Below are 14,928 nucleotides of genomic sequence, written 5' to 3'. Positions count from 1 at the left end.
CAATATCTAACCAGCTTTATATAAAAGATAGAATGCAGGTACTACCGTGTTAAAAATAGATTATCTTAAACATCATTTCTTAATTAACCTTCTGAAAGTGCTTAGAAAATTGAGAAAGATAAAAAAATACATTAACTTACCCTTCAATTTACTTAGAAAACTTCTGCTCTTGGTCAAAAGCAGCAGGTGTTTCACTGCTGACTTTCCCTACAGCTATGAACGTACACAGTAAATCAGTGGGAGACACCTCTCTGGACCACGCTAGATTGCTAGACACCACTGCTGTGTGGAAGAGTTCTGCTGCATCTAAGCTATATAAGGTTTGCAATGGATAACCTAATATGCCTTTCATTTAACTGGCTGGGCAGGTTTCTACCGTCTGTGGAACATGGAATCAAACCAGAATATGTTGGCACAGCAGGCCAGTCAGACCGGTTCTTCTGTAGATCCAGAACCCGTCCAACCAGTCTGCATCAAAGGCTAGCCCAACAAGCTGCAGCGGCTCAGCTCTGCTAAGCTTGTACCAGGTAAGTTATCCCCACCTCCCGTCAACTCCCAACAAACTGCTCAGAATGTTGTAGCCTCCAGCAAAATAATTCAGAGTTCCAGTGGGAGGGGTAGATCTGTGTCAGGTACAGCAAGAGTCCATTGTTATAAACCTCTCATTGTAGATAACTTGAGTGTCTACCATCCTCAGGGGCAGGTAATCCATTTTTAAATGTACTCCAGGGCTTTGCAGACTAAAGCCTCTAGAAGATTACAATGAAGAAGAATCCATAATACCTTACCTTTCCACTAGTCCACTTGGTCTTGCTCAGCTTTGAAGTGGCAGGGAGGATGTCGATATTCCCCACAAGGGCAGTAGCCCTGAGAGTTTGAAGGAACCCTTTCTAGAGGGAGGAAAACAAGATGTGGGTTGACCAGACTTTTGCCTGGGTGTGTTATCTTCCTTGTACTCAAATGATCTTCATACCATTCCAGTCTAAAATTGGAAAAACGCCTATTTCTACATACTAGGACAACCTGGAGAGGTTTTACTTTGGATATTCATCAGTTGAACACAAATTCTTGAAAATGACTGTGTGCCACAAACTGTGCTAGGTACAGGATTATAATGGTGAAAAAAGGAAAATTTAGTAAGAGATGGGATCAGTGTCCAAGTTGCCACCTAAGTGTGTCTTCTAATCTTTTGGATGGAGGAAGTGAGCAACACAAGATCACATTTTGACAGAAATTTATTTGTATTAAGGGAGATCATGTGAGATTTTTTTCTTACTCTCATGATATTTATGCATTTAAAAACAGTCTTTCCTATCTACTGATGGAGATTCTCCAGCTTTCCTGTTAAATATAATCTGAAGTGTTGATTAAGAACACAGATTATTGGACCTCACCTCCTGAGATACTGATTCAGTAGGTCTGGGATGTTACCCCAATACTTCAGGTGATCCTGCTGTAGTTGTTACAGGGACCTAGGCTCAGCCTCTATGTTTAGCTTCTTTTCTATTTTGGTACCTAATTAAGTAGACTATATATTAATTTCAAGATGCCATATTTATCTTTGTGTCTTCAGTGTCTAGCGCAGAAACTTAGAAAGTATTTAATAAATGCTCACTGAGTAAATATCTACTCAGGGGCAACACTTGCTAGATCCCAGGGTAATCACAACTGATAACTGTTATATGAATTGAACTGCATGAGTACTATAATTAGAATAACTGGAGTTTCCATTGTGGCTCAGTGGGTTAGGAACCCAACACAGTATCCGTGAGGATGCAGGTTTGATTCCTGACCTCGCTCAGTAGGTTAAGGATCCAGTGTTGCCATAAGTTGCTATGTGGTCACAGATGAGGCTTGGATCCGTTGTTGCTGTGGCTGTGTCATAGGCTGGCAGCTGCAGCTCCCATGTGACCCCCTAGCCTGGGAACTTCCATATGCTGCCGGTGCAGTCCTGAGAGAGAGAGAGAGAGAGAGAGAGAGAGAGAGAGAGAGAGAGAGAGAAAGAGAGAATAACTGAGGTAGGAGCACAGAAAAGAGAGCAAGTATGACTGAGTATGGGAAAGACCTTACAAAGGAGATTGGTTTAGAAACTTTCCTCTTTAACTATGACCAAAGATTGCTATATGCAGGATAACAAAATGTTGAGGGAACAAGAAAAAGAATGCCTTTGATGTAGTGACAAAAGTTTTAGGTACCCAAGGACACCATGACCTCAAAACTTAGTAAGAAGGTTATTTTCTATAGCAGGGATCAGCAGAATTTTTTGTAAAGGATCAGAGAGTAAGTATTTTAGTGTTTATGGGCCAAATTGTCTCTGTTTTAGCTATTCCTCTCTAACATTGTAGCACAAAAGCAGATGTAAACAATATTCGACAAATGGACATGGCTGTGTTCCAATAAAATTTTATTAACAAGTGACAAGCTGGATTTGACCCATGCTCTAGAGTGTACTTTGTGGAAATTAGCAAGATTGCATAATTGCTTAGGAATATAGGCTTGGAAGTCAGAAAGACTTGGGTTCCATCCCAATTCTGTTCCATATTAGCTTTGTCACCTGAATCAGGCATCTGTTTTATTTACAAGATGTGAATGAAAGTAGTAGTACATAACCCCTAGGGTAATTATAAAATTCAAATAATAAAATTCACATGAGGCTTTATCCAAAAATCTAGTACACAGTGAGGGCGCCAATAAAATGTCAGCTAAAAATAAAACCAGTTAAACATGGTAGGTGAACATGGGTGATTATTTCTATTAATTCTAAAAGTCTACCAAAATGATAGTAAAGAAAACAGCATGAAGAGAATGAGAGAGGTAGCAGAAAAGAGGTGTCCATAAATTTGGAAGAAGATATGAGGATGAGTGTTGATTGCGTTATTTAACATGCTGAGCAAAGCTGAGGTTGAATAGTAAAGTAATGAGATTGTATTATTTTCCTATGGCTGCTATAACAAATTGTTGGAAGCTTAGTGGCTTAAAAGGACACAAGCTTTTTATCTTATAGTTGTGGAGGTCGGAAGTCCAAAATGGGAATCACTGGGTTGAAGTCAGCAGGATCAACATTCTAAGATACAAAGAGTCAGACAGGTTGAATTCCTTTCTGGACACTCTAGGGGAGAATCTGTTTTCTCATCTTTTCCAGCTTCTAGAGGCTGCCTGTGTTTTTGACTCATGGCACCTTTCCATCTTCAAAGCCGGCAATGGCCAGTGAAGTCTTTCTTACATTACATTATTCTGACATTGACTCTACTGCCTTACCCTTTTGTATTTATATCCAGCTCTATGGTCCAGGATAATCTCCTTGTTTGAAGGTCAGTTGATTACCAACCTTAATTATATCTTCATTCTTAGTTCCGTCTCTACCATGTAACAGAACATATGCACAGATTCCTAGGATTAGGATGTGGACATTTTTGAGAGACCATTATTCTGCCTACCACAGAATATACCATTCAGTATAGATAAGAGTTCTCTACTGAATCGTGACATGCCCAGTACCATTACACTGTTTGGCTTCTGAATGCTGGTAACCAGGTTTGTAAAACTCGTTGTGAAAGCAGAAAACTGGAGAATTTCTCTCCAAGAAACTCTCAAAACTCTCATCACCTTAATGCAGTGGTTATTAACTAGGGATAATTTTGCCCCCAGGGGTCACTGGCAATGTCTGGAGAAATTTTTGATTGTAAACATCTGGGAGATGTAGTGGAGAGGTGTGCTGCTGGTACCTACTGGATAGGGGGCAGGGCTGCTACTAAACATCTTACAATGCACAGGACAACACATCCTTCACCTCTCTCACTTTCTCCCCACATAATTATCTGACCCAAAATGTCAGTAGTGCCAAAGATGAGAAACCATACTCTAACGTTAAGCCTACCAGTAAATATTACCCTAATATAAATAAATTAAGTCTGACCTAGGCACACATAGTTGCAAACCAGCATTTTTATGCCTCATTCTAAGATATAAAGAGTATCTAATGTGAAAGAGATGAAAAGAAACAAGTGGATAAAAACTTGCAGAAAATAGTCAATGTATTGGGAACAGAATAATAATAATTTAAAGTATCTTCTATATTAATTTCTTCAAACAAAGAAGAGAAAATACTGATTACATGAAACAAGAATAGAAGGCTATCTAAAAGTGGAACTTTTGGAGAATACAAATAGATACTGGAAAGTGAAAATATGATGGCAGAAATAAAGTTAACAAGAGTTGGAAAATAAAGTTGAGGGAGTCTACCGGAAAGTAAAATTAAGAAAATATTGAAGGTTGTTATAAAATTAGAATAAATTGAAAAATGAAAAAATGGAATCCTTAAGAAATGGAAGTAGCTCCATTTCTACTCTTTGCTTAAAGTCCAACATGGCCACCAATCCCAATGCTACAGCACTCTATAGGGTCATGGCACACTATTAAGTTATTGAAGACTCTGATTTTTTACCTCAAATTCACACTGCCTATGACTGAGGGAAGAAAAGGGAAGGGGTGCAGAGGGAGAGAGAGAGGAGAGGAGAGAAAAAGAAGCTGTGAATGTGGTTAGATTTTGGTTTTAGATTTAAATTTAAAAGATTTTCTTAAATGCAAATGTTCATTACTTTACCCTTTTCAAGGGTTAATGTTCACAGATCATAAAATGAGGAAGGCAGTCAAACTGGTACAGGCATAAACTTGCACCTGCAGAAAAAGTTTGTACAAACATTTATATCTGCCAATATTCATAAGTAAAGGTTTGCAACATACTATCCAATAGCTAGTAAAACCTGATCACAATGAAATTAAGAGCATGTTTTACCTGAATAAGGCCAAATCAGGAAACCTGATTTTGGTCTTGCCTCAACTGCCCTTAGCATATGGAAACGTGGGTTAGTTATTTATTTAATGTCCTGAGCTTCAATTGCTTTGTTAATAAAATGAGGGTGTTTGATTGGATGTATTATAAGTATTCAGCTCAATTCTTTTATTCTAAAGTTCTTCTGTGCAAGTGAACAATTCAGAAAATGTTGAAGCAAAAGAAGATAGACCAATCAAGGAGATATTTTACAGAAAAGCAATTTTAAAATGCAAGTTAATTTCAAGCTGTGTCCCCCGAAAGTTGCCGCTGAAGTATGGATTCACCTGCAAGCGATTTGTTAGAAATGCACTCCAATGTGACACTAGTAAGGGAGTCAGGAAGGCAGGATCAGAAAGGAGAATAAGAAAAGCAAGGGTATGATTTCAGCATCAGCCTGGTCCCAGGGAGCTTTGGAGCATAAATTACAAAGAAAGAGTTTATCCTACCTGGAGGCAAAGGAACTAGGAGCTTTCATACTCCTGAACCAGTCACTTGCTACTAGCTGCTCCAAGGATTTGTAAACTTCCAGGCACTTTAAGCTCTCTATGAGAAGTGGTTCTGGTAACGCAAGAACATTCTTTTGAAGAGGGTTGTAGGTGCTATACCATTAAGAATAAAGCATTAAGATTTCTGCTTCCAGCCAGGATAGAGTTACAGGAATCATATTTACCCTATCACCTGAAAAAACAAGGGCAAAATGTATAAAACAATGGTTTTCAAGACATTGTACATCAGTCAACAAAGAACAAAGTTATCTCTGAGAGAGAGAGTAAACAAACAAGGTGAGTCCTGCAATCAGTACAGCTTACTGCCTGGAAAGAGTATTCAGGCCATGGAAAAGAGAGGGATTACCCAGGTAGAGTTTAGTGGTCTCATGGAAATGGCTAGATTGGGTAAAAATGGAAAACTCAACTATGTGCTCCCCCAATAAACATACTTTTACCTAAAAGATCCAGACAGATGAAAAATAAAAGGATCAAAAAAAATATTCCATACTAACACAAATCAAAAGACATCCAGGTGTTCCTGTTGTGGCTCATCGGATTAAAGACCTGATGCTGTCTTTGTGAATATGCCCATTTGATCCCCATCCTCTCTCAGTGGGTTAAGGATCTGGTGTTGCTGTAATTCATGGTGTAGGTTGCAGATGCAGCTTAGATATGGTGTTGCTGTGGCTGTGGCATGGGCTTCAGCTAAAGCTTGGATTTGACCCCTGGCCTGAGAACGTCCATATGTCACAGATGCAGCTATAAAATGAAAAAGAAAAAAAAAAAAAAAAAGAAGAAGAAGAAGAAGACATCTAGAGTGGCTATATTAATATCAGATGAAGTGGATTTTAGATCAGAGAATTTTACTAAGGATAAAAAGGGTCATTTCAAAATGATAAAGGGATTAGTTTATCAAGGAAATCTAGTAATCCTATACTTTTATGCATTTAGTCATGTAAATAAAAAATATGTGGAGCAAAAGCTGATAGAACTGAAAGGATAACAACAAATTCATAACATTTATTTTATTTTTATTTTTTTCCTTTTATGGCCACAGCTGGGGCATATGGAAATTCTTGGGCTGGGGTCTAATTGGAGTTTTAGCTCAAGCTCACACCACAGCCACAGCAACACTGTATCCGAGCTGCTTTTGTGAGGTGTACTGCAGCTTGCAGCAATGCTAGATCCTGAGTGATGCCAGGGATCAAACTGGCATCCTCACAGAGACTATACCAGGTCCTTAACCTACTGAGCCACTATGGGAACTCCCAAATCCATAATTTAATAACTGTATTTGGAGATTTCAACAACCCTTACTCAATGATTGATAGAATAAGAAAACAAAATCACTAAGAGTGTAGAAGACTTAACACTATCAATACACTAGATTTAACTGGCATTTGTAGATCACTCAGTCTAAAAGCAACTGAATACACATGTTTCTTCAAGTGCAAATGGAACATTTACTGAGTTAGACAATATTCTGGGTTCTAAAATATCTCATATTTAAATAGATTCCAGTCATACAAAGTATGTTTTTTGACCACAAAAGAATTAAATTGGAAGTCAATAAAAGAATGATGTATGGAAAATCCCCAAATGTTTGTACAGTAAATGGCATATTCCTAAATAACTCATGGATCAATGATGAAATAAAATGGGAAATTAGAAAGTATTTTGAGATAAATGGTAATAACAACATAGCCTATTGAAATTTGTGAGGTAAAATATATTGTTAAGTTCAGAATGCTATAATGATGTAATGGAAATGTAATTACTTATAAGTCTAGTAAGAAGGTTAAAAGACAAAAGTATTAAAAAAATAACTCTGACTATAATAATTTGTTAATGGATACATAAGGTGAAAAGATGTAAATTGTGACATCAAAACCAAAATGGTGGTGGGAGAGTAAAAATGTAGAGCTTCAGTATGTGTTTGAAGTTAAGTTATAATCAGCTTAAAATAGACTATTACAAGATGTTTTATGTAAACCTCATGGTAACCACAAAGCAAAAGAGAAAACAAAATTAAAAAACAAAACAAAACCCTATTATAGACACAAAAAAGATAAAGAGAAAGGAGTCTAAGCATATCAATTCAGTAAATTACCAAATCACAAAGGAAGAGAGCAAGAGAAGAAAGGAACAAAGGAATTACAAAATAGTCAGAATACAATTAACAACATGGCAACAGTGAGGCCATACTTATCAATAATAATAGAAGTGTCAATTCTTTAAGAGGCTATAACAATTATAAACATGCACCCAACATTAGAATACCTAAATATATAAAGTAAATATTAACAGATTTGTGGGGAAAAATACACAGCAATACAACAATATTAGGGGAGTTTATGCTTGTTGTCAGTTAATTTACAGCAAAGGCACCAAGAATGTACAGTGGGGAAAGGAGAGTCTCTTCAATAAATGGTGCTTGGAAAATTAGATAGTAAGAGTGAAACTGGACCCCTGTGTAACACCATGCACAAAAATCAACTCAAAATGGATTAAAAGCTTAAATATAAGACTGGAAACTATAAAACTCTTAGAAGAAAACATAAGTGATAAGCAGTTTAACATTGGTCTTGGTGATGATTTTTTGGATTTGACATCAAAAGCAAAGGCAACAAAAGCAAATATAAACAAGTAGGACTACAGCAAACTAAAAAGTTGTAAACTATACCATGCATTTGAAAGTTGCTAAGAGAGTAGATCTTAAAAGTTCTTATCAAAAAAATTAGTAACTATGTGTGGTTAATGATATAAACTAGACTTGTGATCATTTTGCAATATATACATATATCAAATTATTATGTGGTACATGTGAAAATAATAAAATGTTATATTTCAAGGATAGCTTAATTAAAAACAAACTCAGTGAGATCAGGGCCTATGTTGGCCTTGTTCTTCAGTGTACCTCCAACACTTAGCATAAAGTCTGCCTGTCATTAAGTTAACATTCAGTAAATATGGATTATATGAATTGAAACTATTAGACTTGGTGACCTGAGCAAATTTGTTCTTTTCTCTAAGCATTGGCTTCCATATCTGCAAAATAAGGGCTATGGGCTAAATACTTTCCAAGGTCCTTTTCAATTCTGAAATTTTATGGTTTACTTCCCTTTAACCTTAATCCCTCTCCCAGTAACACTCTCATTCATGAAAAAAAAAAAAGTAGAGGATTCAGTACCCCACTTTCAACACTGGATAGATCATCAAGAGAGAAAATCAATAAGGAAACACTGGACTTAAACTACACACTTGATCAGATTAATCTAGTGGACATATATAGAACATTCCATTCATATTAGACCAGAAGGACTTAACAGACAAATAGGACATTCGATCAGCAGCAGAATACACATTTCTAAGTGTATGTGGAACATTCTCCAGGATAAATCATGTGCAGGTCAAAAACAAACCTTAGCAAATATAAGAAGATTGAAACCATGCCAAATATCTTTTCTGACCACAATGTTAATAAATCAAATATTAAAAACAAGAGGAAAACTAGAAAATTCTCAAATATATGGAAATTTAATAATAAAATCATGAACAAACAATGGGTCAAAGAATAACTCAAAACAAAATTTGAAAAATCATGAAACAAATGAAAATGGAAACATAGCATACTGAAACTTAAAGGATGAAGCAAAAGTACTTCTAAGTGGGAAGTTTCTTGTGATAAACACCAAAAATAAGAAAAAAAGTTCTCAAATAAACAACCTAACTTTACATATTAAGGAACTAGAAAAAAAAAAAAGAAGTAAGCTCAAAGTTAACAATAGGAAGAAAATAAAGATTAGAGAAGAAATAAAATAGAAACTAAAAAGATAATAGAAAATCAATGAAATTAACAGCTATCTTTTAAGTAAAAAAAAATCAAAAAATCTTTTGCCAAACTAAGAAAAAAAAAGAGAACCAGTCAAATAAATAAAATCAGAAATGAAAAAGGAAACACTAAAACTAGTAACAGAAATACTAAGGATCATAAGAAAGTACTATGAACACTTATACACCAACAAAGCAGATAACCTAGAGGACATGGTTATTCCTAGAAACATACATCTATCAAGACTGAATCACAAAGAAATAGCAAATCTGAACAGACTGATTACTAGTAAGGAAATTGAATCAGTAATTAAAAAATAAAAAAAACCTCCCTCCCAAATTCCAGGATCAGATGGTTTCACTGGTGAATTTCACCAAACATTTAAAGGAAAATTAATACCAGTTTTCCATCTCTCCTAAAAAATTGAAGAGGAGGGAATACTTCCAAACTCATTTTATAAGGCCAGCATTGTTCTGGTACCAAAGTCAGAAAAGACACTACAAGAAAAGAAAATTACAGGCCAATATCTTTGATGAGTATAGACACAAAATTCCTTGACAAAGTATTGGCAAGTTGAATTCAACATAACATGAAAAGAATTGTACACCATGATCAAGTGGATTTATTCCTGAAATGCAAGGATGTTTCAACATATACACATCAATACATATGATACACATTTAGTGTATCCTTAACCAAAAGGATATAAATCATATGATCATCTCAATATATGTATAAAAAGCACTGACAAAATTCAACACCCTTTCACAGTAAAAACTCATCAAACTGGGTATAGAAGGAATATACTTCAATATTATAAAGGTCATATATGACAAGCCCATAGCTAATATCATACTCTACCATGAAAAGCTAAAAAAAAAAAAATGTCTTCTAAGATCAGGAATAAGACAAGGATGCCCACTGTTGCTACTTTTATTTAACATAGTACTAGAAGTCCTAGCCAGAGCAATAAGGTAAGAAAAAGAAATAAAATGCATCAAAATTAGAAAGGAAGGAGAAAAATTGTTTCTGTATGCAGATAACATGATATTACATAGAAAACCCTAAAAATTCCACCAAAAATACTCAGTTAGGACTAATAAATGAATTTAGTCAATTTTCAGGATGCAAAACTAATATAGAAGAATCAATTAAGTTTCTATTCACCAACAACAAACTAACAGAGAAAGTAAACAATTCCATATGAAATTACATCAAAAAGAATAAAATACTCAGCAATAAATTTAGCTGAAGAGGTCAAAGGTGTACACTGGAAACTATAAAATGTTGATGAAAGAAACTGAAGAACACACAAATAAATGGAAAGATATTCCAATGTAATGGATTGCAAGAATTAATATTGTTAAAATGCCCATACAAAGTTCCCTGGTGGCTGAAAGGTTAAGGATTTGGTCCTTTCACTGCTGTTGCTTGAGTTTCATCCCTGACCTGGGAACTTCCACATGCCATGAGCACAGCCGAAAAAAAAAAAAAAAAAAAGAATTAAAAAAAAAATACATACTACCCAAAGTGACCTATAGAGTCAATGAATGTTATCTCTATCAAAATTCCAACAGCATTTTTCACAGAAATGGAAGAATCCTAAAATTTGTATAGAATCACAAAAGAACCCAAATAGCCAAAGCAAGCTTGAGAAGGAAGAACAATGCTGGAGGCATCATGCTCCCTGATTTCAAACTATATTACAAGTTACAGTAATTGAAACAATATAATGTGGCATTAAAAACAGACACATAGATTAAGGGGACAGACTAGAGAGTCCAAAAATAAACCTACACATATATGAAAAATTAACTTTTGACATAGAATCTAAGACTATATGATAAAGAAAGGATAATCTCTTCAATAAATAGTGTTGGTAAAACTAAAGAGCCACATGGAAAAGATTGAAACTGATACACCACATACAAAAATAAACTTGAAGTATAAAGACTTTAATGTAAGACCTGAAATAGTAGAAACTTCTAGAAGAAAAAAAAATAGAGGGTAAGTTCCTAAACATTGGTTTTGGCAATGACTTTTTTGATTTGACACCAAATGCAAAGGCAAAAAATAAAATAAAATAAAATAAAATAAAATAAAATAAAATAAAATAAACAAGTAGAACTACATTAAACTGAGGAGAGGAAACCATCCATTTATAGAATGGGAGAAAATATTTGCAAGCCACATATCTGATAAAGGGTTGGTATCCAAAATATACAAGGAACTCATACAACTCAATAGCAAAACCCCCAAAAACCCAAATAAAAAATGGGCAAAGGACCTGAGTAGACATTTTTCCCAAAGAAGATATAAAAATATGTATCACCAACATGTATGTGAAAAAGTGCTCAACATCACTACTCATCAGGAAATGCATATCACAGCAACAGTGACATACACTTCACAGGGTTAGGATGTCTGTTATCAAAAAGATAAGTGATAACAAAAGCTGGCAAAGAAGCGGAGAAAAGGAAATACTTGTACACTTTTTGGCAGGAATGTAAACTGGTGCAACACTGTGGAAAACAGTATAGAGGTTCCTTAAGAAATTAGAATGAGAACTACTGTATAATTTAGCAATCCCACTTCTGGGAATATAGGCAAAGGAAAATAAATCATATCTCAAAGAGATAATTTTACTCCCATGCTCATTGCAGCATATTCACAATAGCTAAGATATGGAAACTATCTAAATGTCTATCAACAGAAGAATGAATAAAGAAAATGTGATACATATCATATATATCACATTCATTTCTATATATTTCATTATGTATATGTATGTATGTATATACATAAATGGAAAATTATTCAGCTATAAGAAAGAAGGAAATTCTGCCATTTGCAACAACAGGGTAAACCTGCATGGTAGTATTTTAAGTAAAATCGAAGACAAATACTGCATGATATCACTTTAGAAAAAATCGGACACATAGAGAGGGTAGAATGGTGGTTGTCTGAAACTTGGTGGTTGGAGAAATAAGAGAGGCTGGTAAAAGGGTATAAGCTTTCAGTAGTTATAAGATGAATAAAGTCAGAAGATACAAAGTATAACATGGTAACTATAGTTGATAATACTTCATTGTATAATTGAAATTTTCTCAGCAAATTTCTGAGAAAGTAAAACAAGTTTTATCACCAAGTAAACAAACAAATAAGTAAAAGGTAAATATATGAGGTGATGGATGTGTTAACTTGATGGTGGGGACCATTTTATAATATATATGTATATCAAATCATCACCTCAGTATGGCTGAAAAAAAGATTATCGACACATCCAAGGTAATCTAGGTTTTTCTTGTTATCATCTAAGAATTTTATAGTTTTGCATTTTACATTTAGGTCTATGAATCATTTTCTGTTCATTTTTGTTCAGTGTGTAAGGTCTGTGTCTAGATTCATATGTTTGCATATCTAGTTGTTTCAGTACAATTTGTTGAAAAGACTCTTCTCTGGTCCATTTTATATTGCCTTTGCTTCTTTGTAAAATGTCAGTTGACTGTATTTATATGGGTCTATTTCTCAGCTCCTGTCCTGTTCCATAAATCTACTTGTTTATTGACTTGCCAATACCACACTTTCCTGATTACTGTAGTTTTATAGTAAGTTTTCAAGTCCCGTAATGTCAGTCCTCCCATTTTGTTCTCCTTCAATATTGCATTGGGACTATAGATTTTTCATAGTAATAACTAATATGTTAGGGTGCTTGCCATTAAAGGACTTTTTATATAGTAACATTATTTCTCATAAAATATTATAAGGTATTATTCAGAAATGAGGAAACTTAAAGAGATTTTGGCAGCTTATCTCTAGAACTCATGTGTTTAATCATTACATAATACTGCCTTAGAGATGAACTAGATTTTGATCCTCAAATTGATTTTTTTCTCTTATTTAGCTACTTTTATTTGCATCTGTTAAGGAGATACTTACTGTTAAAGTTCCTTTCAAAAACATAGCTTCTTTTCTCTGCCACTCAGTCAGTCAGAAGGAAGGGTTTTATATTTACCACCTTTCCCCACCCCCGCAAAAGTCTCCTCTGTACTCACAATCTATTTATTCTGTATTAGTATTTCCCAAACGTATTTGACCTCACAACACTCTTTTTTTTATAGCATACTATCGTACTTGTTAACCTCCTACCTTCTACTGTATGAAGTATTCTGCAGGTCACTTGTTTGGAAAAACGAGACAGCACTATTACTCACTGTATGTTATAATATCACACATCCTCCTTGGAACAGGAGCAGGTGTAATTAAAACCTCTTGTAATTATCTACCTGGTTTTGCTGTTTATTTTCCATGCCCTTTTACTTGTATTTTACAAATCTTAGTTAAAGTTCTTTTGTCCCAAATGAAACTAACTTTAGCTACTTTAAGCCAAAAAAGGCCAAGTTTTTAAATTTTTTATTTATTTTTTTTTTACATAAGGGGCATATGGAAGTTCTCAGGCTGGGAGCTGTTGAATCTGAGCTGCAGCTGCCTACACCACAGCTACAGCAATGCCTGTTCTGAGCTGCGCCTGTGACCTACACCGCAGCTCACAGCAATGCTGGATCCTTAACCCACCTAGCAGGGCTGGGGATTGAACCTGCATCCTCATGAATACTAGTCGGGTTTGTTACTGCTGAGCCACGATAGGAACTTCCAAAAAAGGGGCAGAGATTTATTCTGAAATATTAAAGTTATCCTAAGAAGGATATAGGGATGTAGGTATGTCAAAAGCAGGAGTCAGTCTGGCCAAATGAGGAATTAGAATCTGGAAATAGCCTCATTACTCTCATTCTCTCCCTCTCTGGGGCTTGTGGTCTTTCACGTCCACCTTCACCTGCAAATCTACTTCTTTTTCTTTTCTTTTGCAGATCCAAATGTCAACTAAAATTTCCTAAGACTTGAGATTTAGACGCTATTGGCATGTACCATATTCCACACCCACTGAACTCTGGAGGCTTCTATGAGATTTCTACAGAGTGAGGGGTGGTGACATAAGGGGCTGGGAGAATGCCAGGCTATGCTCTCCTGGTCACCTCTGGCTCTGGGTCCTCATTTCCATATGTAGTAGACTCTGTTGAAGATTTTAGGGTTTATATCACAGCAATATAATCAACACTGATCACTGGGGTTATCTTCAGCCACTCCTGAGAAATTTCCTTTGGACCTTCATCTACAAAAGTTCTTTTACTTTAAACTTTCCTGCTGAATTCCTTCTCTCTTCAGAAGGTAAATAATTTCTTCTGATGTCATGCAGAGTAGCTTTACCATCTCCTTTGTTTCTGTCTTTTCTAATACTTACACCTTAAGGTTTTATACTTCTATCCTAGCAACTCAAACAAAGACATTTCCCTTTATGGTTGTATTAGTTTGCTAGGGCTGCCATCATAGATGCCACAGACCAGGTGGCTTAAAAAACAGAAATTTATATTCTCACAGTGTGTAGGCTAGAAGTTTGAAATCAAGGTGATAGCAGGGTTAAAAGGTTTCTTCTAAAGATCTCGGAGGAGGAATCTGTTCCAGGTCTCTCTCCTTGGCTTGTAGATGGATATCTTCTCCCTATGTCTTCCTTCTGTGTGTATCTACATCCAAATTTCCTGGTTTTATAAGGACATTGGTCATATTGGATTAGGGCCCACCCTAATGACCTCATTTTAATTTGTTTCTTTAAAGATTTTTCTCCAAATATAGTTACTTTTTGAGGTACTGGGATTTATGATTTCAACATATGACTCTTAGGGAGGACATAATTCAGCCCATAGCACTGGTATTCATAG

General features: G+C 35.3%; 1 protein-coding gene and 1 long non-coding RNA gene across 17 annotated transcripts in view; one reads left to right on the top strand and one right to left on the bottom strand.

Moving 5' to 3' along the window:
- The window catches only part of RBBP8 (RB binding protein 8, endonuclease), a 96,164-nt gene extending 95,856 nt beyond the window's left edge, over positions 1-308 (bottom strand). For all 10 annotated transcript variants that reach the window (XM_084964355.1, XM_084964360.1, XM_021097735.2 and 7 more), the window contains exon 1: positions 141-308. The gene's annotated coding sequence lies outside the window, so the exon portion shown is untranslated. The remainder of the gene's footprint in view (positions 1-140) is intronic.
- The window catches only part of LOC106510680 (uncharacterized), a 429,859-nt gene that overhangs the window by 15,783 nt on the left and 399,148 nt on the right, over positions 1-14,928 (top strand). For all 7 annotated transcript variants that reach the window (XR_014807801.1, XR_014807800.1, XR_014807802.1 and 4 more), the window contains one exon: positions 369-527. This is a non-coding gene — a long non-coding RNA (uncharacterized LOC106510680). The remainder of the gene's footprint in view (positions 1-368; positions 528-14,928) is intronic.

Source organism: Sus scrofa, chromosome 6, assembly GCF_054392235.1.
Source record: "Sus scrofa isolate SSC_HxYL_T2T_F1_AM1 chromosome 6, Sscrofa_HxYL_maternal_Yorkshire_Landrace_v2.0, whole genome shotgun sequence".
Lineage (NCBI taxonomy): Eukaryota > Metazoa > Chordata > Mammalia > Artiodactyla > Suidae > Sus > Sus scrofa.
Note: the sequence above shows the minus strand (reverse complement) of the source record. Positions and strands in the feature narration are given on the sequence as shown.